Source organism: Diospyros lotus, chromosome 15 (assembly GCF_014633365.1).
Source record: "Diospyros lotus cultivar Yz01 chromosome 15, ASM1463336v1, whole genome shotgun sequence".
In the NCBI taxonomy this organism is placed as follows: Eukaryota; Viridiplantae; Streptophyta; class Magnoliopsida; order Ericales; family Ebenaceae; genus Diospyros; species Diospyros lotus.
The window spans coordinates 18,523,449-18,551,393 of NC_068352.1; positions in this window are offsets into that span (position 1 = coordinate 18,523,449).

Sequence of the window (27,945 nt, forward strand, 5' to 3'; positions counted from 1 at the left end):
GTTATTGTGCTACTATCCTGGCGATACTGTTTCGGCGTGATCGGGTCGACCTTGGGCTGGGTGTTGATTAGTGACCGCATCACCATGACATTGGTCAAATTATTCAAACAACATCCACAAATAATAAGGGGTGATGGATGGGAATTGTTACTTGATGAGCTTTCTCTTTTTTGTGAAAAACATGAGATTGTAATTCTGAATATGGATGATGTTTATGTTGTTTCAAGGCACTCAGGGTGTAATGCTAAACATCATATTAATATGAATCATTACAGAGTTGAACTTTTTTATTGGGTGATAAAGAAACAACTTCATGAGTTCAACAGTCGTTTCACAAAGATAAATACTAAGTTACTTCTTTATGTGGCATGTTTGAATCCAAGTAATTCTTTTCGTGCTTTTGACAAGGTTAAGTTGGTTCGTCTTGCTTAGTTTTATTCATTAGAAGTTTCTAAAGTTGACCTTGTTGAGTTCTAACCTAGTCAAGAAGGGGGGTGAATTGACACTTTTTCAAAACTCTAATGCAAAACTTATGCATGCATATATATGAGAAAACAAATTTAATACAAACCAAAATTGTAGTTGAGAGTACAGGAGCACTTAAATACTAGATGAATAATATGATATCCGCCGGTTGTGCTAGTATGTGCTTTGGTCCAATATACTCTTCAAATTACAACTTGGTGAAAACAAGTTATTTGAATGCACACAATAATAATTTTTTAAATAAATCAAATGGAATATTGAATGAGTACAAAGAATGATCAATTAAAGCAAATCAAAATATAATCAAAATAACCAACAAGAATGTAGGCCTTAGGATTTGGCCACTTTAGATAGCACAAGACCAAAAACAAACAAATATAATCAAGCAAGAATAAGTAAGAGTGAAGAGAAGAAGAACACAACAATATATAGTGGTTCGGCCCTTATGGATTACATCCACTACCTAAGGATTTCCTTTCTTAGGATTTTCAACTAAATCCACTATATAAAACTTTTGTTACAACCACCGAAGCCTTCACTTGGCTTTACCACCACCAAACTACTTCTGGAGTCTCACACTCACTAGTTTGGATTTTGTTCGCTCTTTACAAGATACAAGAATAGTAGAGATTGAGAAATAGGGTTCTCTCAAAATAATACAATGAAGTGTAGAGAACTCTCTTAGTTTTCTCTCAAGAAGATAGAGGAAGAGAAAGATTTAGAGAGAATGAAAATCTCGGCCAATAATGTAGAAAATAATAGGGCTTCTAAAAGTTGTTCCAAAGCCTTCAAGAGATCCTTTTATATAATGTTAGAGTAGGCTTTCCTTGATCAATCTCAGCCCTCCATGTGGCAAGTCTTCAAGCCAATCTCAGCCCTTCATTTTGAATTCTTGATTTACCTTCCATAATCAGCTAACTTGATTGATTTTCAAGACCTTTGAGTTTTGTTGATCTCCAATCAGCCTTGAATGAGCAAATCAATTCCACTAATGCATGGCTGATTTTAAGGATTAAAAAATCATCAAAACCACACCTTTGATTGTGCAATTGGCCCCTTAGCTTCCATAACAAGCATAGCTAATTTGAAATTTGAATTTAAACCTCCAAATAGTGTAAAATCCATCCAAATATTCTGAAATAATGAAGCAAATTTGTCCAACAATGAAGATATCAATTATAACTTCAAAAGCTCATAATTGATCAAGTTTCCATACTAAAAATGTTGACAAGTAGAGAATCAATTTGTGTAGCTGAATATATGCAAGATATCCTTTGAATATTCTCCCATAATGAAGATATCAATTAGCCATAATGAGTAGGATACTTGATTCCATGATTCAAGTCTCCATACCATTTTAATGAGAGAGAATCGGCAATAAAGGAAAGTAATATCAATCAAGGTTTAATTTTCAAACCTTAATTTCCTCCATTAATGTTAAACAATAATGTTGAATCTTTAACTTCTCCATTTGAATGCAATTCAAAAAATTCTTCCATATTTAACTGATTAGATGAGCTTTTAGGAACCTTTAAATTTACTCCATGATTCTCTTACCATATTTAAACCAACGAGATAATGTAGCCTAGTGAGTGTGCTCCACGTGGCTGCCATGTCATCAAAATACCACGTTAACAATGCCATGTCTCCAAGATATGTATATGGTAACTCCATATAGTGGACTACTCCAATATCTTCAAAAACTTCCATATAGATCTTTTGAACTTTCCATATATGAACAAGAATTCCACATATATATCTTCTAGACTTTCCATTCCAAGAATAACTTTCCATACATAGCTCAAATACTCAAAACTCTAGGAAGCTCTCTAAAAACTTGTTTCCATATATAATGAAATCTCTATATAAGAATAAAAAGTTTCCATATATAACCTGTGTCATGAAATCACTAGAGAATAGCTTTGTAAGCCTTATGAAGGCTTCATGCTTTATTAGTACATAAAATATAAATGTACATTCACATATGCCAATCATCAATTATCAAAATTTACACTCAACAGACCTTATGGCACTCAAGAATCAATTGGAGACTTAATAATTGTTATGCGATCTGATAATGAAGTTTTGGAAGTTAATGGGATTGGTGGTCTTACAAAGAAATTAGTCCAAACAAAAAAGAATGTTGTATATCCATTGGTGTATATGCTCATGAAGTTAACTTTAATTCTTCATGTTGCTACTATAACCATTAAAAGAGCTTTCTTAGTCATGAATTTCGTTAAGAATTATTTACTTAATCGAATAGGTGATCAATGAATGAATGAATGATTGTTTGGTTACTTATATTCAAAATGAAACATTTGATACAATTGATAATGAAAAAATTATACAACGATTTCAGAATATGAAATTTTGATGAGAACGACTATGATTTTGTAAAGACATATATGTAAGTACAATATTTTTGCTTTTAAAACTAAAGATTTTTTTTTTTGAGAAACATGTGTTGGCGTTTATATAGAAATACTATAATGGTGTTTGATATGATATTTTGACGATATATTACAATTTTTTTTTTATCAAATGTGAATAATTTTGTATAACTTTAAATTTTATATTGTTTTACCCTTGTTGTTCACCTCCACTACTTAAATATTCTGGCTCCATCCCTAAAGTGAGTTTTGTACTTATTTAACTTAAGCCCAACATAGTTAAACTTCCTCGATTCAAAATCCATTTTAATGAAAAGAACAAAGCAATTTGATTAGTAGGAGTAACACGATCCAAGAGTAATAAGATTCAAGATGAAAAAAAAAGGGGGTAAGAAGGTTTTCAACTCAAAAATGAAACACACACACATATATATATACACACAGAGGCAATTATAGAAGGGAAATGAGGAAAAAGACAATACAAATTCCAATAACCAATATTGGTTGAAAAATTGAGAAACACAAAAAGGCAATAATGAAAGCATAAATGACATCAACACGTCAACACGTATGGGAATTTGTAAAAACAAATGGAGCATTTATGGCTAGATTGTGCGAACCCAAAAGGATTTGATCCTATGAACCCATAACCAATGCAAGATATACGCACCCCAAGAACGCTAAACACAGATTTGGATGATCCACACGAAACCCTTGGACACGAAAGAACAAGGACCCCGAATGTTGAAGACGCCACAAGGTTGATCAAGCCTTGATAAGTCGGTTAGTTCATAAAAGAACCCAAGAGAAGAGCACCTCTCAAATCTGGAATTCCAGAAAAGTAAATCACTCATTCATTGATTCCTTTTCAATTGTTGGGAGAGTATAATTTATAGAGAGAGAAAACACTTAGGAAAATACAAAAGACCATAATTACTAGCCTAGGAAATATTCAAATCTGATTTCCCACAAAATATTAAATCTCTAACTTAATTAGCCTAGAAACTCAAAGTATTAAAGATGCTTGGAAATATGAAAAGTCAGATTGGGTTTTCAAGATTAAATTTTCGTGCACCCATGTGGCTAAGATTTAAAACAACATGTGCAGCCCAAAATAATAAAGTACAAGCCCCAATGAGTCAGCCCAAGTGTCCATTATGGCCCAAGCTCTTCATTTAATAGTATTCTGGCTCAAAAGACTCTCAAAAGCTCCCTCTTCAGCCCATATAATGTTGATGACGTGTTGCTTGCTTTTTAGGTCAGAATCTTGATAATTTTGATTGGCCCACATATCTAGAACCAGCCCATTCAAAGCTTCTTTAAGTCTTTTAGCTCTTGCCCTTGTAATTGGCCCTACTGGAACATGCAATGGGTCACTTGAATGATTTGAGTCAGCTTGTTCTTCGTGATGATTCTCATCATTCCCTCTCTCCTCAAAAGGATTCGTCCTCGAATCTTCACCTGCATCAAATGGAGATAGATCAGAAACATTAAAGGTAGCACTGATATTATACTCACCAGGTAAATCTATCTTGTAGGCATTGTCATTGATCCTCTCAAGAACTTGGAATGGACCATCTCCTCTAGGAGCCAATTTAGACTTCCTTTGAGCTGGAAACCTTTCTTTGCGCATATGCACCCACACCCAATCTCCAGGTTAAAAAATAACACGCCTTCTTCCTTTGTTGGCCTTGGATGCATATTGCTCATTTTTCTTCTCAATTTGCTGCTTGACACGTTCATGCATTTGCCTCACCATTTCAGTTTTCTTTTTTCCATCAAGACTTGCTTTCTCATTAATAGGCAATGGTAACAAATCCAAAGGAGTTAGTGGATTGAAACCATACACTATTTCAAAAGGAGAATATTCTGTAGACGAATGAACACTCCTATTATATGCAAATTCAATGAATGGCAAGCAATCTTCCCAATTTTTCAAATTCATTTGAATAACGGTTCTGAGCAATTGAGTTAAAGTTCTATTAACAACTTCAGTTTGCCCATCAGTTTGTGGATGATAAGCAGTGGAAAACAACAATTTAGTACCTATCTTTCCCTACAAAACTTTCCAAAAGTAACTAAGAAACTTTGTATCCCTATCCGACACAATGCTTTTGGGAACTCCGTGAAGTCTCACAATTTCTTTAAAGAACAAATCAGCAACATGAGTGGCATCATCAGTTTTATGGCATGGAATGAAATGTGCCATCTTAGAAAACCTATCAACAACCACGAAAATGGAATCCATTCCCCTCCTTGACCTAGGTAGCCCCAAAACAAAGTCCATAGAAATATCTACCCAAGGTTCATTTGGTACAGGCAAAGGTTTATACAAACCATGTGGTAAGACTTTGGATTTTGCCTTCCTACATGTTATGCATTTATCACAAATCCTTTTTACGTCTCGTTTCATTTTTAGCCAAAAGAAATGTTCATGCAACACATCTAAGGTCTTTTTTTCACCAAAATGTCCCATTAGACCTCCCCCATGAGCTTCCCTAACAAGCAATTCTCATATAGAACATTGAGGCACACAAAGCTTATTTTCTTTAAACAAGTATCCCTCAACTCTATAAAACTTACCAATTGCATTTTTCTCACAAGCAAGAAACACATTAGCAAAATCAACATCATTTGCATACAACTTTTTGATATGTTCAAATCCAAGCAATCTTGCATCTAGAGAAGTAAGAAGAACATACCTTCTAGACAATGCATCTGCAACAACATTCTCCTTTCCTTGCTTGTATTTGATGACATAGGGAAATGGTTCAATGAATTCCAGCCATCGTGCATGTCTCTTGTTCAACTTTCCTTGACCCTTTATGTGCTTCAAAGATTGGTGATCAGTGTGAACGACAAATTGCTTAGGCCAAAGGTAGTGTTGCCAAGTCTCTAATGCTCTCTTAAGTGCATAGAGTTCCTTGTCATATATGGGATAATTCAAAGCAGCGCCACTTAACTTCTCGCTAAAATAAGCAATAGGTCTTCCTTCCTGCATCAAAACAGCTCCTATACCAATTCCTGAGGCATCACATTCAATCTCAAAAGTTTTGTGAAAGTCAGGTAATGCCAACACAGGTGCAGAACACAACTTTTCTTTAAGAACATGAAATGCATGATCTTATGCCTTTTCCCATTTAAATCCAACAGATTTCTTAATGACCTCAGTGAGTGGTGCAGCAATTGTGCTAAAATCCTTTACAAAGCGTCTATAAAAACTAGCTAAGCCATGAAAGCTTCTCACCTTAGTGATGTTTGTAGGTGTTGGCCAGTCTTTTATAGCCCTTACCTTTTCTTCATCAACTTCTACCCCTTGTGTACTTACAACAAAACCAAGGAAAACAATCTTTTCCATGCAAAAACAACACTTTTTCGAGTTAGCATACAATTTTTCCTTTCTCAACACATCAAGGACACAATGCAAATGGCTCATATGATTTTCAAGATTTTTGCTGTATATCAAGATATCATCAAAATAAACCACGACAAATTTTCCAATGAATGCACGCAATACATGATTCATTAGTCTCATGAAAGTGCTTGGTGCATTTGTGAGTCCAAATGGCATGACTAACCACTCATAAAGCCCATGTTTTGTTTTGAATGCAGTTTTCCACTCATCCCCTTCCCTCATCCTAATTTGATGGTATCCAGATTTCAAGTCAATTTTAGAGAAAATACTAGATCCTTGCAATTCATCTAGCATATCATCTAGTCTAGGAATGGGATGGCGATACTTTACCGTGATGTTATTCACAGCCCTACAATCAATGCACATTCTCCATGATCCATCTTTCTTAGGAACAAGAAGAACTGGAACAGCACAAGGACTCAAACTTTCTCTTACATACCCCTTTTCCATGAGCTCCTGAACTTGCTTTTGAAGTTCTTTGGTTTCTTCAGGATTGCTTCTATAAGCTGGACGGTTGGGAATTGTTGCTCCAGGAATGAAGTCAATTTGATGTTCAATTCCTCTAATGGGTGGTAAGCCAGGAGGAATATCTTCAGGGAATACATCTTCAAATTCCTGTAACAAAGATTCAACAACACTAGGAAGAGGTAAGTTAAGAGTGTTAGTGTTCAAACAAGTCTCTTTGTAGACAAGCACAAGCAAATGCTGTCTAGCAAGCAAGGCACTCCTCACTTCGCTCTTTTTTGCATAAAAACTCACTTTTCTCTCCTCTTTTTCTTTTTTCTTTGGAATTCCTTTTTTTGAGCTCTCAATTTTTCTCTCATTTCCACTTTCTTTTCTTTTTGATTTCTCTTCCTCATTTTTCAATTCATTCTTTTTTTTTACTCTCTCTTTTTGCATCTTGACTTGATCTTCATAAACTTGCTTAGGAGTCAATGGTACAAGTGTAACGGGTCTGTTGTTCATCATAAATGAGTATCTATTTGTATACCCATCCTTAGTAGCCCTTCTATCAAATTCCCATGGTCTGCCCAAAAGTATATGACTGGCATGCATTGGAACTACATCACATAACACCTCATCACTATACTTGCCAATTGAGAATGAAACAAGGACTTGCTGCGTAACTTTAACCTCTCCACATTCATTCAACCACTGTAACTTGTACGGTCTGGAGTGTTTAATGATGGACAAGTTCAATTTCTCAACCAATGTAGTACTTGCAACATTCGTGCAACTCCCCCCATCAATGATCAAGCTGCATACCTTATTGTGTATGAGGCAGCGAGTATGAAAAATGTTCTCCCTTTGTTGCTCCATGTCATCTTCCTTAACTTGAGAATTCAAAGCTCTTCTAACCACAAGTGCTTCTCCTTCTACTGCATATTCAACCCCATCATCACTAGCATCTTCAAGTGAAGGCATGGATTCATCACTTTCACCATCAGTTACCACTTCATTATTTTTCACAATCATGACTCTCTTGTTGGGGCATTGAGAGGCTATATGACCTGTACCCAAACACTTGAAGCATTTAATATCCCTGTTTCTAGAAGTTTGGGAATCAGTTTTACCTTTGCCTTTAGTTGAAGCTTCATCCTTGCCTTTGGAAACCCCCTTGGAATCAGTCTTGTCTTCTTTCTTCCAGTTTTGTTTCACAAAGGAACTACTAGAACCAGAATTGAATTTTGAGGCTCCCTTGCGCTTGAGTTGCCTTTCTACTTTTATTGCCACATGCAACATGTCTTCCAACTCCACATAATGCTGCAACTCCACTATATTAGCTATCTCTCTATTTAATCCATTCAAGAAACAAGCCATTGTAGCCTCCCTATCTTCTTTCACATTAGCCTTTATCATAGCCACCTCCATTTCTTTATAATACTCCTCCACACTCTTAGAGCCTTGCATAAGGGTCTGCAATTTTTGATAGAGGTCTCTAAAGTAATGGTTAGGAATAAATCGCCTCCTCATGAGAGTCTTCATTTCTCCCCAAGTTGCTACAGGCCTCTCACCATTTCTTCTTTTACTCAAAACCAATTGATCCCACCAAATGATTGCATAATCAGTGAACTCTATTACTGCCAATTTCACCTTTTTTGCTTCAGAATAATTATGGCACTCAAAAATCATCTCTATCTTCTTTTCCCACTCCAAATAAGCTTCAAGGTCATTTCTACCTTGGAAAGAAGGTATCTTCATTTTAATGTTACCAAGGTTCCCATCTTCCCTATTCCTTTGTCTTGTAGCATTTCTCCCATGACCTGGCTCATGCCTTACTCTTCTACGTCTATTTCTTCCCATCTCAATTTCAGACTCATAATCTTCCTCATTCTCACTTCTTGCTTCATTTCCAGATTCAAACTCTTCATACCCATGCCCAAGAGGTCGTCTAAAATTAGGATTTCTATTAGGTTCCCCCCTTTGCAAGTTTGCAATCATTGCATCTTATCTATCCATCCTATCCCTTATTTCCCCAAAAACCATATTGAAGCGCTCAAACTGTTTTTGCATAGCATTGACAACAAAATCCATGTTTGGTGTACCCCCAACGCTTGATGGTTCCTCCTTGTTAGACACTTGCAAAGCTGTAAAAAAAATCCTCACAACAATAGATGTCACTCTTCCCTCGTGTTTCACTCTTGATAGGCTTTTTCTCAATGATGATCTTTCACACTCTTGCCTTTTTTCCACTCTTAGTCTTCTCTATTGGCTCTTTAGAGAATTGGTCAACTCAATCAAAGGCAATTCCAACACTTGTATAGTGAATTCAACACTTGGAGACAATGAGAAAGGTGGAAGTGGATCAGCAACTTTTAAGAACAATTTGACACTTGGAAAAGATGAGGAATGTAATAATGAATCAGGAGCTTTTAAGATCAACAATTTGTGGAATAGAAATTTGGATATCAAACACAAATCAGCACAACCCCTTTTTTTTTTTTTTTTTTTTGTTTCTTTCTCTTTTCTTTTCTTTCTTTTCTTTCTTTTTTTTTTTTTTAAATTGACCAAAAGATAGGACACTAATCAAGTTGGGACAATTCTGGTGAGTGCTGAAAACACGTTTGGTAGAATCGTTTATAACTTTCTCTACAAAGCTCCGATTGATGTGTTTTCAAAACGACCAGAAAGATGAGATTCTGAACTATGAAAATGACATATTACACGTCCAAAAACTCGAAGTATAACGTGTTGAAACAAAGGCACAAAGAAAGTGACGTCCAGATTCAAAGAAAAGATGAACAGACACAAAGAGAGTTACGTCCAGAATTAAAAGAACACGAACAAACACAAGGAACAAGGGAATACGAAAATGAGGCTAAAAGACACAAAGATATAACCTGAGTTTAGGCCGAAGCTCTGATACCAAGATGGTGCGAACCCAAAAGGATTTGATCCTATGAACCCACAACCAATGCAAGATATACGCACCCCAAGAACGCTAAACACAGATTTGGATGATCCACACGAAACCCTTGGACACGAAAGAACAAGGACCCCGAATGTTGAAGACGCCACAAGGTTGATCAAGCCTTGATAAGTCGGTTAGTTCATAAAAGAACCCAAGAGAAGAGCACCTCTCAAATCTGGAATTCCAGAAAAGTAAATCACTCATTCATTGATTCCTTTTCAATTGTTGGGAGAGTACAATTTATAGAGAGAGAAAACACTTAGGAAAATACAAAAGACCATAATTACTAGCCTAGGAAATATTCAAATCTGATTTCCCACAAAATATTAAATCTCTAACTTAATTAGCCTAGAAACTCAAAGTATTAAAGATGCTTGGAAATATGAAAAGTCAGATTGGGTTTTCAAGATTAAATTTTCGTGCACCCATGTGGCTAAGATTTAAAACAACATGTGCAGCCCAAAATAATAAAGTACAAGCCCCAATGAGTCAGCCCAAGTGTCCATTATGGCCCAAGCTCTTCATTTAATAGTATTCTGGCTCAAAAGACTCTCAACAGCTCCCTCTTCAGCCCATATAATGTTGATGACATGTTGCTTGCTTTTTAGGTCAGAATCTTGATAATTTTGATTGGCCCACATATCTAGAACCAGCCCATTCAAAGCTTTTTAAGTCTTTTAGCTCTTGCCCTTGTAATTGGCCCTACTGGAACATGCAATGGGTCACTTGAATGATTTGAGTCAGTTTGTTCTTCGTGATGATTCTCATCACTAGACCTATTGTAATAGCCTGCCTCCCGGAGCCCCTACCGCTGATAGAGGATATGTGAAAGGGTCATTACTAAAATGATATCGAACAATAACATAACTACACTCTTTCTAAATCACAATCTTTTTATCATACCACATCACATAATCGTCTTTACAAAGTCATTCATCACTTGGGCCCACCTGGGCTTACATAATATACATCAATTTCAAAAAACATAAACATTAATCTTAACATAAACACAGCGACACCCAGGATCTAGTTTCGGGAGAGCTCTGCACTTGCTACCATGACACGACGGCCTGGACCCCAAACCCCGCTGAACGTACCTGCTATCACAGGCGTTTCTTTTACCTGGAATGATGTAAAGCAAACATGAGTCACGAGACTCAGCAAGCTCATGAAAGAAAGGCTATAGGTTTAGGATAGGACTCTTCCCATGACACCCCATGCAATTCATGTCAATACAACATCATGTCATGCCATGCCCAATACCTGCCTTACTTCTAGATGCATAAACATAAAATAAATTTCACATAAACGGTCCTTGGGGCCCACATAAAACACACACTGGCACCCAAGTCCCACATACATACCTGTTGGCAGCCTTCTATAGGCTACCATTCCATTTCCCTTACTCGTCCATTTCCCTATCATTTTCGTCTTATCCTGCCGTTGCCGTGGGACTCTAACCCCCGATCTTGTTGTTGCCGTGGGACCCTAACCCTCGGTTTTATCATGGACCACGCCATCGTGGGTCTCACCCTAAGGTCTTACCGTGATCACGTCGTGGACCACGCTGCCGTGGGTCTCATCCCAAGGTCTTACCGTGGCCACGTTCACCACCCATACTCAACACTTAAAACCGCACATTCTCACCATGCAATGCAACAAGTAGGAAATACAACGGCTTTTATAGCATAAACGTGATAACAAGGCCCCCATAAACCAAGTATCAGGCCATGCTACGCCCACACATAAGAATTCACACATGCAATATGCTTCTAAATGCACCGGCTCACCTAAAGAACCCAAGTTAGCTCTTAGACCAACCGGGTCATGCAGATACTCACACATCCCATCACAGACAAAGCATGTCCCCAAGTGAATACAACCCAATCCCTATGCAGCACACACATCATGATATGCACAAGCCAAGGCGGGAATCTGGTAGTACCAGTTCTTCTGGCCCATCTAGCGCTTATCGTAACAGTCAATGACTGGCGCCCATACATCCATCCATCCACTGCCACGACCAACGATCGATAGTCAATGGATTTGTACCCCATACCCTTAAGACACACATTGACAACATAAAACTCAGTCACTTAAACTCATCATTTCGCTCACTTTATCCATAACAACATAGACACCATTATGTCATTCATGTTCTCATCTCTTCTCATACACAGAAAACCATCTCCACATTCATAACAATTTATTAACATAACCCCATTAAATCATAATCAACTCTTCTAAGAACCTAGCCCCAATGGGTTCGGCATCATTCCTAAGGGAAGCGGAGCGATACGAGGCTCCGTGACGGTCGAAATGAAAGACACCATGACATCCTTACTTAGCTCATTCCATTAATAATAAACTCATTAATAAAATATAAGTCATAGGGTGATTACCACGCGGATTATTATTATTAATACATGGAACCGAGTTAAGGTGAGGGAGGGTTTAAAATACAAGAAATCTCAAAGACTTTCACGGGAAATAAATAACGCGAGGAGAGGGTTAGGAGCTTGCCTGGAAACGGTTGATTCCTGCCTCTTTTGTGCTCTCGTGGTGAAGTAAAACGTTCTACATAAAATAACAAGATAGCGACTTCAATTAATTAAATCTAGTCACATAATCTGCATAATCTAACCGCGAAAAACCTATAGTTTTAATATATAACACTTCTAGTAATTTTACTCACTTACCGAAATATTTTAAACATCGAAAAATCCTAAAATTCCTTGCTTTTTCCCCTCTTCTCCTCTCTTTCAGTTGCTGCGTGTTCTTCCTCAAAATCCTCCTCGCTTGCTGCTGGCCGATCCCTTCTTTCTCCCTCTCAATCCCTTAATTTCTCCACTCCAATTAGGCTTCAATTTCCATGTTCTGCTTGTTGCCCAAGATTGCCTTTTATACCAAATTCAAGTGGCCTAAAAGCCACAAAAGGTAATGGCCAAGACAAGGCCACGCACACACCCATACAAATATATATTTATATATATATATATATATGTTAATTAACTAATTAATTTAATTTGATTAAATTTATTATTATTATTATTATTATTATTATTATTATTATAAATACTTTCAATTAATTTAATTAATTACCTTAATTTCCTATTTCCTTAAAACAACATAAACCATTATTTTTCCATAAATCTTCAAATAATTTAATATTTTCTTTAAACTCACAATTAACCAATAGTCTCCATAAATACAAGAATTATTAATTATCCTATCTACCCATTTTTTCAAAATAACATAATTAAACATTTTCTCCAAAATTTCCAAATACTCCAAAATATCCTCAAAGACTAAAATTAATAATTATTTCTTATCTCCAAATTTTTTGGGGATGTTACACCTATCGATGGATCGAATCTGGACTAAATTTAGTCTAGATTTGATAACTAATAATTTGGCCTAGATCCATTTATAATGGGACTGGATCTCACGAATCTAGACCATCCATGGGATCCATGTTTTGAACTTTCTTTTGTACTTTTATATATGAACATATATACACATAAATGTACTTATTTATACATGAATAAAAAATTACACATATATAAATGCATATACCTATATGTACGTAAACATATATACATATGGTAAAATAAGTTGTAGTGGCCCACTCCCGGATAGTCCCGCTAGCATAAGATATCCGAAAGAAGGTCATCACAAAGATGATATAAAACAATAACATTCAACATCATAAATACTATCCTTAGAAAAAATTAGCAAAAGCTCTCATAAGGGTTTACAACATCATCAGTATACATCCACTTGGCACCATGGCCTACACATAATGTATACAAGGGCATTAATGTAACGTCCTAGAAATATTATGATATCTAGTGTAAGAGTATATGGTGATTTATGTAATATGTGGAGATTGTTAAATAAATAAATTATGTTATTAAGTTAATTATGTGGTGTATGTATTTGGATGGCAGTGTGGTGTAAGTGTTATATTATATAAGTGATGTGGGTTTAATTGTGTGGAGGTAGAGAGTAGTACACGTGAGTTGGCGGCCAAGTTCCTTCTTCCAGCTTCTAAATGCTTTCAAGCACGTGAGATTGTTATTTTTGGAATCATTGCATGTGAATTATTTGCACCCAAAGAGCCCATGTGTATGTATTCATTTAAGAGAGAGATGAGGAAGTGGGTGAAATTTTCTGCCATCAGAGGACACGTAGGAAGCAGAGAGTTTTTTGGGCGTCTTTGTTTCTTTGTTTCTTCAAGAGTTAGCAAGCAAGGGCGGTGGAAAAGCAAGGTTAGGTGGTTTATCATCAAGTTAGAAGCAAGAAAAGGCAAGCATCCTCATCCATACAACTATGTTTTTCCAGTTATACATATGTATATATAAATATATCATTTTGTATCAAAAGTTTCGTTTGATCTCGTTTTGTGGTTAAACTTCATTGTAATCGGTCCATGGGTCTTTCTTACCCCTATTTCATTGGAGATGATGCTATTTTTTATAGGGTTTCAGAGTTGAAGGAATTTTAAATTCGGTTTCGCCAAGAGGAAGATGAATAGTAAAACTACAGTCAATTCCAGCACTCTATTTTCACTTTGAAACTCAATTGTGACCCTATTATAGTCCGAATATCTCAAAACTTAAAAAATGAAAGTTGTAGATATTCCTCTTTTATTTTCATAGCATCTTTAATCAGATCAATCAGAGTTCAGATGAGAGAGTTATGCCCAAAATACCGAGAGATGTCAAAACTGTCCAACTTCCATTTTTTTTAAATAATGCCCCCATATTCGAATATGCTTCACGAAAATCTCCAGATTCAACTATGCATTACACGTATGATTTATATAAATGCAAGAAAATTATATGAGGTATTTTATAGAGCATTTTACATGATTAGAGAATGCTATCTTATTTAAGTATGATTAAATGCACGGTTAAAGTTTAAGATTACTATACATGTTCACAATGAGGTGTGCAAGCATGGGTTTATTCATGGATTATTATTATCAAGATTAGCGCGCTTATATTTTGCACTGAGTGGGTAAAGCATGCTGTGAATTATTCCGCTGAGACATACATATGTCAGTCAGCCGATGGGCTATTAGGGCTGGGCTTGTGTGGTATGTGAACCCCACAAATCAAATCAGTGTGGGGTTTAATGGCTCTGGAGGTTATTTATGTATTGCATACATCCTAATTATGTATTTATTATATAAGCATGAGTCATGTTTTAGTTGCATGACATTTCAGAGCCCCACATCAATTTATTGTGGGTGTCAGCAATATATTGCATGTGATATCATGACCCATGCTAGTTTTTAGTGGGTTTAAGCTTTCCATGAGTATGGTATATTTTAGATATGCGATGCGTGAGATTCAGTTATCTTTTCATGTCTCACCATCTTATGTTTCAGTTCAACTATTCAATTCAGTTATTCCAGCTTTCAAGTATTTTATATTGCTTGTTGGACCTTGTGCCTTACTTTGCTTGCGTCATTCCAGGCAGGGGCAAGGCTAGAGAAGATGTCGAGCCTAGTGGAGTCTGAGTGCTGAGCTTAGACGTGTACAGAGTAGTCCAGAGTTCAGGGTTTCTTTCGATGTCAGCTTCCGTTGTTTTGTTATGTACTGGTCAAATCAGTGTATTTTGAGATTTATTATGTATATATGACCTTGACGTACATAGATTTGCCATAGATATGTATGTTATTTCTGTACCCTTGTCGAGGGTTTCCAATTCTGTTGTTTGGCATTTCTATTTATGTGAGTATCAGGTACCATCCTTATTGACACTTCCTCCTTGGGTCCCTGAGCTAGGGTACTTAAGGGTGAGGGTGCCACAATTAATGAAACTTACAACATAAAATTTCCTCACAACATGCCCTTATCAAACCACTATCATGGACCGTCTAGTCTGGGATTTGTCTTTGTACACCTCTAGACATGGGCTCTAGCTCTACTGGACTCGTCCTCAACCACTACTTTACCTTTATCTGGAATAACACAAGAGTATAACAAGGTGAGACACAAGGTTCAACAAGTATATATATAAAGCATGGAAAGATAGAATCAAAGGCATAGCTAACTAAGATAAAGTAAATATCGACTCTATGAAAATGTGAAAGTATGACACAACTCACAAGTTTTCCCATTCACACCAATTTCCATGCCGTGATCATTATGCATACATGTATTCATTTCCATGCTCATGCACATGCATTAATAGTAAGGAATTTTTCACGTAATTCTTACTACTTCCACGGCTAATATATCCATACATGAATATATATATATCATAAAAATATATCAATAAGTAATAACAATTTGAGCCCCGCCTACCAAGTTAATGGCCATCTCACCTGCGTTAGGTGCATATAGGATATCCTTTTCTCACCCACGGACATAACTGCCAAGCAAAATTATAGGTGCACAAAGATAATAATCATACATCACAATACATATCCTATTTTCATGTCAATCCTCAATAATTAAGAAAAATCTCACAATTACATAAATTAAGGTGCGCATTATCTCATGATCACATGGTAAATTTTAATATATTTATTTACTCATTCATACTTATAGAAGTGCCCAACTAATATTCACGATATAATTTTATCCCAACAATAACCACAAGAAACCAAAATTTATACATATAAGAAACACCAAATCTTGCATGACCCTAGACCTTAATCAAGAAATGTGTCATCCCTTAATAAATATAGGGTGATACAAAACCCTATCAAGGCTTCCAACAAGACTCCACAAAAATACAAGAAAATTTCAAAACTTAGAAAAATAAGGGACATACAACCCATTTATCAAAATGGGGGTTTTTTCATGGGCAAGAACCATGATATTAATATAGAAAGTATAGCAACATAACAAATTTTAAAAATTTTTAAATTTTAGCTGCAACTTCAGGGACCTATTTCGAGCTCATAACTTAGTCAATTATTACAAATAATATACCTAAATTGAAGCCCTAGATCTCTAGTTTCTAAAACAATAAATGGATTTAGAATCGAAAATAATCACAATGAGTTATTGTCTAAAAATTGAAGCAAGACAGAATTGCTATAGTAAAATTATAACATTTTGGGCAGAATTCAACAAGACTTTTATGGGTTCAAATCAAGACCAAAAATTTCAAATCATACATCGAAATGAATCCTATGATGCCTAGCTTACAGATCAACAAATGGATTGCAAATTAGATATAATCACATAAAGTTATACCACAAAAAACCCAAGCAAGGTCAAATTACATGCAACAATAAGTTGTGAATTTTTTTAGCAAAAATTAAAAAGGCCATTGGGGGCCCAAATCGGAGCTCATGAAGTATAGTTTGTAAGAAAACAAACGGATCTTAAATCGGATATAAACATAGGAAGTTATACCCCAAAATGTACAGCATGCCCAAATTTGCAAAAAATAAGAGTTATATGTACGACATTCCAAAATCTAAAAATAAGGGCTTCAAGTATCATAGATGGATGGAGAAATTTTCCAAAATAAGAAAGGGGGGTTTTAAACTTGCAAGAACAAGAATGAAATAAGGGAACTTGCACAAACAAAGAAAAAGAAAGAACTTTCATATCAAGAAGAAATGCAAGGAGAACTTGTCTTTCTTTTGATGGAGAGAAACCAAGGACAACTTGTTTTCCAAACTTGAGAATTTACCCTTGAAGCTCCAAATGAAGGAGATGGGAATGGAGAAGAAGAAGAAAATCAAGAAGAATGAGAAGAAAAAGACTTCTCGAAAGAGAAAAATGAGAGAAAATAATGATTGAGAGATAAATAAGAGGAAAATAGGAAAAAGAAAGGGTCATATGTCTCTCACCAAATAATCCTTTTTCCCTTCACTTACACACAACCACAATTATTCTCATGCCCTTCTTAGACATTTCACAATTAATTTTATTTTCATTTAAATTTATCTCATCATTGCAAGTAGGCTCAAACCCAACCTATTAATTCAACTCTTATTAATTAAGCCTAACTCACATAAGTCCAAAGAGTTTATTTTTCCAAATTGATCCAACCCATTACATTTGAATTTAACTAAATCCACAACCCAAGTAGCTTAGGCCCAATCCATTATAAATGAATTTTATTTAATTTTTGCTATCCCAAGCCTTTGGGCTTTTCATATTAGTCCAACCCTATACATTAAACTCAACCCATTTTAATAAATTTTCAATCTCTTAATTTTCTTTATAATGCCAATTTATATGTACACCAAAATAAAATAAAAATATCATTAATATCATAGACCCAATAGCGATCGTTACATAAGTGTACGTACATATATATATGTATGTATGTGAATGTGTTTATAAATAATTGCATGTATATTAATAATATCCAAATTGCATATCACATATCACTATATATATATATTCGTACATATATAGGTATATACAAATATATGCATACATTTATATACATATATATGTATAGACATCTTATACATATGCAAACACGTTACATGTATGGTTATAAGTAAATATATGCACACATCTATATGGGAATATATATATATATACACATTAATATTTGTGTAGATATTATGCGTACATATGTATGTTTATATATATGTGCATATATCTATACATACAATCAGAGGCCGCTCAACCATAAGGCTATTTAGGTGGCCACCTAAGGCTCCAAAATTTTGAAGGCCCCAAAATTCAAATTTTTGTAATATATATTTTTTATTTTTTAATAATAAATATTTTATTAAAAAATTGAACCCAAAATAAAATTTAATGTGTGAATTAGAGAATTTTGAATTTTTGTTAGGCATGACTATTTGATATAATATTTTGTTTGCCTTTAATTTAGTTAGTAAGAACTTTCAAAGTGAAGATATGCATATTGACGTTACTATAGATCAAATAAAATGTATTCTTTCTTTTTTTGAAATTTATAGGGAAAAAGAATTTCAATCTGCTATGGTTTCTGCCAAAGAACTTGCAAATGAAATGGAAATGGAACTCATATTTCATGAAAAATATGTGATTCGTAGGAAAAAATAATTTTGATGAAAATATCAATGATAATAAAACACAATCTACTGAAATAATCCTTTAGAGTTGATTATTTTATTTACATGATTGATCAAGTCATTTTTTTGCTTCAAAATAGATTTGAGCAATTCGGAATATATGAAAAAAAATATATTTCTATGCAATTTCAAAAATTTAAAATCAATGGATGAAAATGTTTTAAAAAGGTATTGTTTAAATCTTGAAAACATTCTTAAATATGATGTAGATGATTTAATTTTATTTTTAGAATTAAGAGTGTTAAGGAAAACTTTTTGAGAGAAAAAAAATAGTCCAATGAAAATTTTTCATTACATCCAAAGAGTCAATTATTTTTCGAATGCATATATTATTTATAGAATATTGTTTATAATTACAGTTCTAGTAAATTTTGCAGAAAGAAGTTTATTGAAGTTGATAAAGTCATATTTGAGGTCAATTATGTCATAAGAAAGATTGAATGTATTAGTTATATTATCTATTGAACATAATTTATTAAATAAATTTGATTATGAAGATTTAATCAACAATTTTGCATCCCAAAAGACAAGAAAATTTAATTTGACAAAAGGTTGAACATAGTTCAACACATATTTGTGAAATGAAAATTTGCTTAATATTGATGAATAATTTAATGCTTTGTTTTGTTTCATTCTATAAAAAAGTCACGAATGAATAGTTTTTTACTTGACTTGCATCGATCTTTTAGAGTTTCAAGGAAAAATTAGTTTTTTTTATTTATTGTGCTAGGTTGTTTAGTTTCTTTTGTTATCTTAGACATTATATTTTAATTAACAATTTACTATCATTAAGATATTATCATATATTGTAGTTGATTGAACTTCACTTTTTTTTTAAATTTAATGAAATGATGGAATTTTTTTGTAAAAATGTATATTATTTATTTTTTTATAAAAAAAATTAATACTATTAAGAAAATCCTAACAAATTTTTTTGCCTAAGACCCCCAAATTAGTTGAGTCAGCTCTACATACAATGTACTTATGTACATATACTATATATGTGATGAAATTGGAATTAACCACAATTGAATTTGTAAGACTGTCCATCAGATTCAAACCATTTCTCAAACTGATCTAGTCTTGAAATCCTAGCATAAGTGAAACAAGAGTAAGTGCCTTACGGCTCGACCAAGAAGATGTCACTCAGATGCTTAAGTTAGCAAAGAGTTCAATAGAAAACTTAAAAGGTAGTGAGGGTAATGTTGAATGTCATACATTTGCTTTATCCTTTGGGTTTGGTTCATCTCTCAAGGTATTTTTATATCTTTTGGGTTGAATTTTGTGAGACAAGAATTATGATGAGAATAAGATAGTCCCACCTATATCGCGAAAGATTAGTTGATTCCTCCTAATTTCTTGAGAGTGGGAATGATTTTAATTGGTCTTATTGGATAGGTGTAGAATATCTCATCCTAGGTTTATAGAGATTAGAATACATGGCATCAAGAGGATTTGAAATGTCTATCATGTATTTCTCTATACTAGACTTGGATTTAGCTCTTTCTAGACCATAGGAATTACATCTTCTTGAAGGTTTATCTTAAAGGAATTGCCTTTGGAAAAGGGCTTAGTGGATAAGTGCTTCAAGACTATGCTTTGTAAAGATTGTCCATATCCTAGTCTAAGAGATACTTTAGTGTTCATCTTCTAGATGGATTAGGTTCTTTCTACTTGCTTATCTCTATGCAATTCAGGAGTATAAATCTAAATTCTTCATAATAACAGGGCATTCAAAGTCAAACTATAAGTAAACCAAGTGTTTAACCTCTAGTGTGGCTCTATTAACCTAATACTTTGTCCTACGTGGATTTCCTTATTTTTTGGGCATCATCAATATGTATGTATGCTTACATATAAAAGTATGTATATACATACATATAAATATTTTAACAAATATATGTGAGAATAAAATAATTTTTAAAATATGTAATTAAATATTAATATTTAAAAATATAAACTCTATTTTGTAATAAATATTTATGTAATGGACCTAGATCCATTTATATATGGATTTGGTGGATCCAAACTCTGATGGAAACCTGATCTGAATGGATCAAGATTGGATCCTAATAGATCTTGACCAGATCCAGTCCATTGACAAACCTATTTATAGCAATATTGAGGGAATGCCCATATTCAAATAAATATCTATTAATGAACAAGAATAAAAGAGTAAGATAAACAAAGCGTCCAATTTGCTTCAAAAGTTCAAAAGAGTAATTCTAAACTAAGAAAGTGAGGGAGTCCTGATGATGTTAAGAAAAATTAGTAAATTCACATCAGCAAGATGATTACTTCACTAAGGTCACACTAGAAGTCAACACCTAATCAACTTGCAGTTTGACTTGAACCAGATAACCAGCTAATGCTTTGGACACTTGTAGGGATTAGGATTTTGGATAAAGTATGTTTACACAACATTTGACGTATGGCAGAACGAGGGATCTCAACCAAGTAAAAGATAAAATATGGAAATACTTTTCAAGTAAGATAAGAATGATCATTTTGTCTAAGTAGGAAAAGATGCTGAAGAGTCATATAATAAGCCTTTAACTCAAGACAATTCTTAAGATGTAGGAGACAAATAAATTTAAACCTAAAACAAAAAGTAAAGATATAGACATTCAAAGTTTTCTTGAAATCACATGTTCAAACCTGCATAAACCTAGGTCAAGACTAGCAATTCTAGGTCAATTGAATCCCAAACTCGTGAAACAAGGGGAAATGAACTAATCTTCTATAACATTGGTAGGGTTGACTATGGACAATTCAATACAATTCTCTGTTATCTTTTTTTAAGAGAAAAAAAATCAAGCATGAGTATGAGTATGAAAAAAGCAATGCCATGCATTAGAAGATAACACTTTTTTTTTTTTGAATTATGGTCACAGCAGAAGTTATACCTTAGAGAATTTTAGTAATGGCATGCCTTTTTTCCAAGCATGTAACTATTGTCTGTTATCTCCTTCATGGGTATGAAATTGTAACTATCTTATCTTTGTCTCAAAATTTTCAAGGTTATATGAGGACAAGTGATGGCTACCTTTACTAGAGGTCATTACACGATAGTGGCATACAGACATAATGGAAGTTTAAAAAGCATATATGATGCGTAACAGCTAAAATTTGTAGTTTCTGGGAGATAAGTAATTAATCCCTTCTAATCAACACCCACCCCCGCCCCAATGCCACGTGTCTTGAAGCGAGCAAGACAAATAGACCACTAGATAAAAGAGACGTGGCGGGAGTTCAGCCAAAAGAAACAATCACCACTTGGACTACTTTTGGACCTACTACGTAGCAAACACAACAACCTCCCATAATTAATAAGCATAATTTAATGTTAGTAGCCCGAACCCCTGAGCCCATGTCCAGACCATACCTAACCATGTCTCAAATGGGACACCTAGTGAAAATCACACTTGGGTTATCCCCAGACCAATTATAAAAGTCCTTAGATTCTTCAATGACAAAGATGCATCAACTCCATGTCCTTGTAGGTCCTTACTCAACAATGACAAATATGCATTCTACACGTTTTTATGATATGACCAATTTTTATATGTATTTTGGCCTTAACAAGAATAAATGGGTCTAGATTGGATCTCGATAGATCTTGACCAGATCTAATCCATTGAAAGACCTATTTATGGCAATGTGGAAGGAATGCCCATATTCAAATAAATATCTATTAATGAATAAGAATAAATGGTTATGACAAACTGTCAAATTTACTTCCGAAGTTCAAAAGAGTAATTCTAAACTAAGAAAGTGAGGGAGTCTTGATGATGTAAAGAAAAATAAGTAAATTCAAATTAGCAAGATGATTACTTCACTAAGGTCACGCTAGAAATCAACACCTAATCAACTTTCAATTTGACCTGAACTAGGTAACCAGCTAATGCTTTGGACACTTGTAGGGATTAGGATTTTGGATAAAGTATATTTACACAACATTTGAGGTAAGACCGAACAAGGGATCTCAATCCGAGTAAAAGATAAAATATCGAAATACTTTTCAAGAAAGATAAGAATGATCATGTTGTCTAAGTAGAAAAAATATCGAAATACTTTTCAAGAAAGATAAGAATGATCATCGTGTCTAAGTAGAAAACAATATTGAGGACTCATATAATAAGGCCTTAACTCAATGCATTCCTAAGATTTAGGGGACAAATAAATTTAAACCTAGAACAGAGAATCAAGATATGGACATTCCAAGTTTTCTTGATACCACATGTCCAAACCTGCATAAACCCAGGTCAAAACTACCAATTCCAGTTCAATTGAATCCTGAACTCGTGAAACAAGGGAAAATGAAGTAATCCTTTATGATATTGGTCGGGTTGACTCATTCTTATCATTTTCTTATCACAAAGCTCATCTCAAAAGGTATAAGAAGATTTCAAAGGGTGAGAAAAAGATACGACAATGCAATACAGTTCTCATAGCTTATATTCTCTATTAAATTTTTTGTTGACTTGAGCACTAAAGTGGTGTCATCCCAATCGAGTCCAGAGAATCATTCTTGTTTGTTCGTTTATGCAAGCACTGTGCAATTCAAATCAATAGTGCATGTGTCGTCAAAATTTTTCCTTAATAGTATAGATTCAAGAAATGACTAATTCCCTACCTCATCAAGCATCAATAGTGTAATGTGTAGGAACATATGAATACAAGAGTTTAAGGTAGCAATAAGAGAAAAAAAGTCAAGCATGAGTATGAGTATGAAAAAGGCAATGCCATGCATTAGAAGATAACACTTTCTTTTTTTTTTTTTTTTTGAATTATGGTCAGAGCAGAAGTTATACCTTAGAGAATTTTAGTAATGACATGCCTTTTTTCGAAGCATATAACTATTGTCTGTTATCTCCTTCATGGGTATGAAATTGTAACTAGCTTATCTTCGTCTCAAATTTTTCAAGGTTATATGAAGACAAGTGATGACTACCTTTGCTAGAGGTCATTACACGATAGTGGCATCCAGACATATTGAAAGTTTAAAAAGCCTATATGATTCATAACCGGTAAAATTTGTGGTTGATGGGAGATAAAATAATAAATCTCTTCTAATCAACCACCAAAATACCACGTGTCTTAAAGCGAGCAAGACAAATGGACCACTGGATAAAAGAGACGTGGTGAGAGTTCAACCAAAAGAAACAATCACCACTTGGACTCCTTTTGGACCAACTACGTAGCAAACGCAACAACCTCCCATAATTAATAAGCATGATTTAATGGGAGTAGCCCGAACCCCTGAGCCCATGTCCAGACCATACCTAGCCATGTCTCAAATGGGATACCTAGTGAAAATCACACTTGGGTTATCCCCACACCAATTATAAAAGTCCTTGACTCTTCAATGACAAATATGCATTAACTTCATGTCCTTGACTCACCTTTTTATGATACGACCAATTTTGATATGTATTTTGGCCTTAACAAGAATAAATGGGTCTAGATTGGATCTCGATAGATCTTGACCAGATCCAATCCATTGACAGACCTATTTATGGCAATGTGGAGGGAATGCCCATATTCAAATAAATATCTATTAATGAACAAGAATAAATGGGCACGATAAACAAAGTGTCAAATTTACTTCCGAAGTTCAAAAGCGTAATTCTAAACTAAGAAAGTGAGGGAGTCCTGATGATGTTGAAAAGAATAAGTTAATTCACATTAGCAAGATGATTACTTGTAATATCTAGATAATTTGAGAATAATTAATAATTTTTAATTTAATTAAGAATAAGAAATACTTAACAATTTAAATAGGGAATAGTTAATCATTATTAATTATTGTAAGTAATGTGATTATTAAATATTTGTGAGTGTAAAAGAAATATTAATTGATTTTGGTATGAGAGGGATGGGTAAATAATTAATGAAAATTTGCAGTATAAAAGATATTATTATGTGGGGTGTGTGTGTGCGAATTTTTTGAAAGTCATGGGGTTCAAATGTAAATTCTAGAATTGGCAGGGGATTACTTTAAAGTTAATGCGATGTGTACATAGGTTGAAGATGGCAAGCAGCGCGAATGGTTGCGCGCACAAGGGACTAGGTGGGAGACGCAAGATCGAGGCTTGGTGCATACGCACGCTAGAGGGGATTTTGCTGGAATTTCCCAGCCAAAGGCCCCCCAAAATGACGTCGTTTTGGGGGCTAAAGGCGGTGCAATTGGTCCGCATGATTTTGCTGGAATTTTCCAGCCAAAGGCCCCCCAAAACGACATCATTTTGGGGGCTAAAGGCGGTTCCATTGGGTTGCCATGCGGCGCACGCTAGACAGCTCAATCCCTTACCTTTTAACCTCCGATTTTGGGTGAATTCAGTCACGAAATTAATAGCAAATAGTGATGAATTGGGAGAAGAAGAAGCAACGCGCATACATGGAAATGGGAGAGGAAAAATCAAGAAAAAATGGAAGAAGTGTAATTTAATTAAAGTTTATAAATACAGGTAAGTTGAGTGAGTTATGTGAATAAATTTGTACAGTTGGAATTTAATTTAGGGTTAGAATTTATTAATTTTTGGTTGAATTAAATTATTTTGCAGCTTATAATAATTTTATAGCATATGGGTGTATAAACACTAAAATTGGTTAATTTAAGGCAAGTTCTTTACTCCCATTGTGAATCTCTTTCGATTTGTGGATTTTGGTTCCTTCCTTAACTTGATTTGGTTTTAGAAATTATTTATGTGCGTTGTGGGTATCTATTGTATAAACTAAATTTAATTAAATTAGATAGGAGACTTTCAGAGTTTAATTCGGTAAATACTTACGGGGTATTGTATCGCCTCTACTTCCTTGGGAATGATGCCGAACCTGGTTTATACTAAGTTCTTAGTGAGTCAGTTGTGGTTGTGGGTATCCTCTAGGGTGAGTTGTTGTAATCAGGAGTCTCGAGATTTGTTTGTGTGAGTTATAGGGTATGGGGTACAAAGCTACTGACTGTTGACCATTGGGTCATGACAGTCGATGACTAGATATATGAGCATCAGTTATCAGCTGTTACGATAGACTATAGATAGGTCAGGCAAGCTGGTATCACCGAACACCCATCCTTGTTGTTGTGACATATTGCATGATATTACAGTGCATGAGATTGGGCTTACATTCATTGGGGGTAATGCTTTGTATTTACAGGGAAGTGTGCTTATTGGTATAACCCGGTTGGCTTGCTGAGTGTTGATTTAGGTATGATAGGTAAGCATGTGCATTTAGAGCATTTTGCCTGTGTGGGTTCTTATGTGGGCTAGCATGGCCTAATGCTTGGTTTATGGGGGCCTTGCCATCACGTTAATGCTGCAGAAGCCGTTGCATTTATTATCTGTTGCATTGCATGGTTATTATTCGATATGCGCTATGATATAGAGTTGACCTACGATAGCTATGAGTGGATGCTGGGCTCCAAATAGCTATGATTCGGGAACTTCGGTATGTAATTATGGATCGTGGTATGGAGTTGACTCTCGATAGCTATGAGTGTGAGCTGGGCTCCAGATAGCTATGACATGGGGACTTTAGTATGAGATTGTGATGAGAGCTTCGGGCTCGTGTGGATCATATTGTGGGAGCTTCGGGCTCATGGGCTTTATGCCAGCCAGTTCTTGGCTGTGGCAGGTTTGTATGCGGGGACTTGGGTGCCAGGATGTGCATTTCTTATGTGGGCCCCAATGACTGTTATGTGCATTGTTATATTTATGCGGAGTACTGGATTCTTTGTTACACGATATGGTATGGCACGTTCATATGCTGCATTGCACTTTGTGAGGGTGTATCCTGGGTGACGGATGTATTCCCAACGTTGTCATTGTTGTGTTGCAAGGTGTACTTTAATTGCGAACTATTTCTGGTTTATCCTTATCTAGTGAGGTATATGTCAGGTATGGCTATATTTGGTTTTCGTCTATTTTACCTGTTTTTAGTGGGATGCACTCCAGTGTGAGAAATCTATACCCAGCCTTACCTATATTCATTTGTTATGCTTTTTGAGTCTTGTGGCTCATCTTGTTTTTCCATCAATCAAGGTGTAGGAGCTGACGCCGTGGCTAGACCTTTCGGCGTGTCAGTCGTAGATAGTTGTGTGTACAGGGCAATCCCAACTAAAAGATCCGTGAGGTGTGAGATGTGATCGGGGGCTCGGATATTATGGTTTGTTTGATTTGATTGGATGTGATGTTGTTATGTATGATTAAGCGCCCCGAGTTGTGTGTTTTATATTTATTTGGCTTTCATTGCTGTATTATTTTGGGGCAGAACCTCAGCCTATGTATTTGGGATATTAGTGAATTGTAATTAAAAATTAAAAAAAATTCTTGGATCGTCACATTACTTCACTAAGGTTATGCTAGAAGTCAACACCTAATCAACTTTCAGTTTGACCTAAACCAAGTAACAAGCTAATACTGTGGACACTTGTACGGGTTAGGATTTTGGATAAAGTATATTTACACAACATTTGAGGTCAAACGGAACAGGGATCTCAATTCAAATAGAAGATAAAATATCAAATGACTTTTCAAGTAAGATAAGATTGATCATTTTGTCTAAGTAAAAAGCGATACTGAAGACTCATATAATAAGCCCTTAACTCGAGGCATTCATAAGAGTTAGGGGACAAATAAATTTAAACCTAGAGTGGAGAATCAAGATATGGACATATCAAGTTTTCTTGATATCACATGTCCAAACATACCTATGTCAAGACTACCAATTCTAGTTCAATTGAATCCTGAACTCATGAAACAAGAGAAAATGAAGTAATCCTCTAAGATATTGGCAGGGCTGACTCATTCTTATCATCTTCTTATCACAAAGCTCATCTCAAAAGGTATAAAAAAACTTCAAAGTGTGAGAAAAAGACACGATAATTCAATACAACTCTCATAACTTATATTCTCTATTTAATTATTTTTTGACTTAAGCACTAAAGTGGTGTCAACCCAATCGAGTCCAGAGACAATCATTATTGTTTTTTTTTTTTTTTATGCAAGCATTGTGCAATTCAAATCAATAGTGCACATGTCGTCAAAATTTTTCCTTAATAGTATAGATTTAAGAAATGACTAATTCCCCCACCTCATCAAGCATCAATTACTACAAGAAAAATAGTTTTTAGCGATGGAATTTAGTGACGTGATGTGGCACCGCCTAAAATTACCAAAATACCCCTACG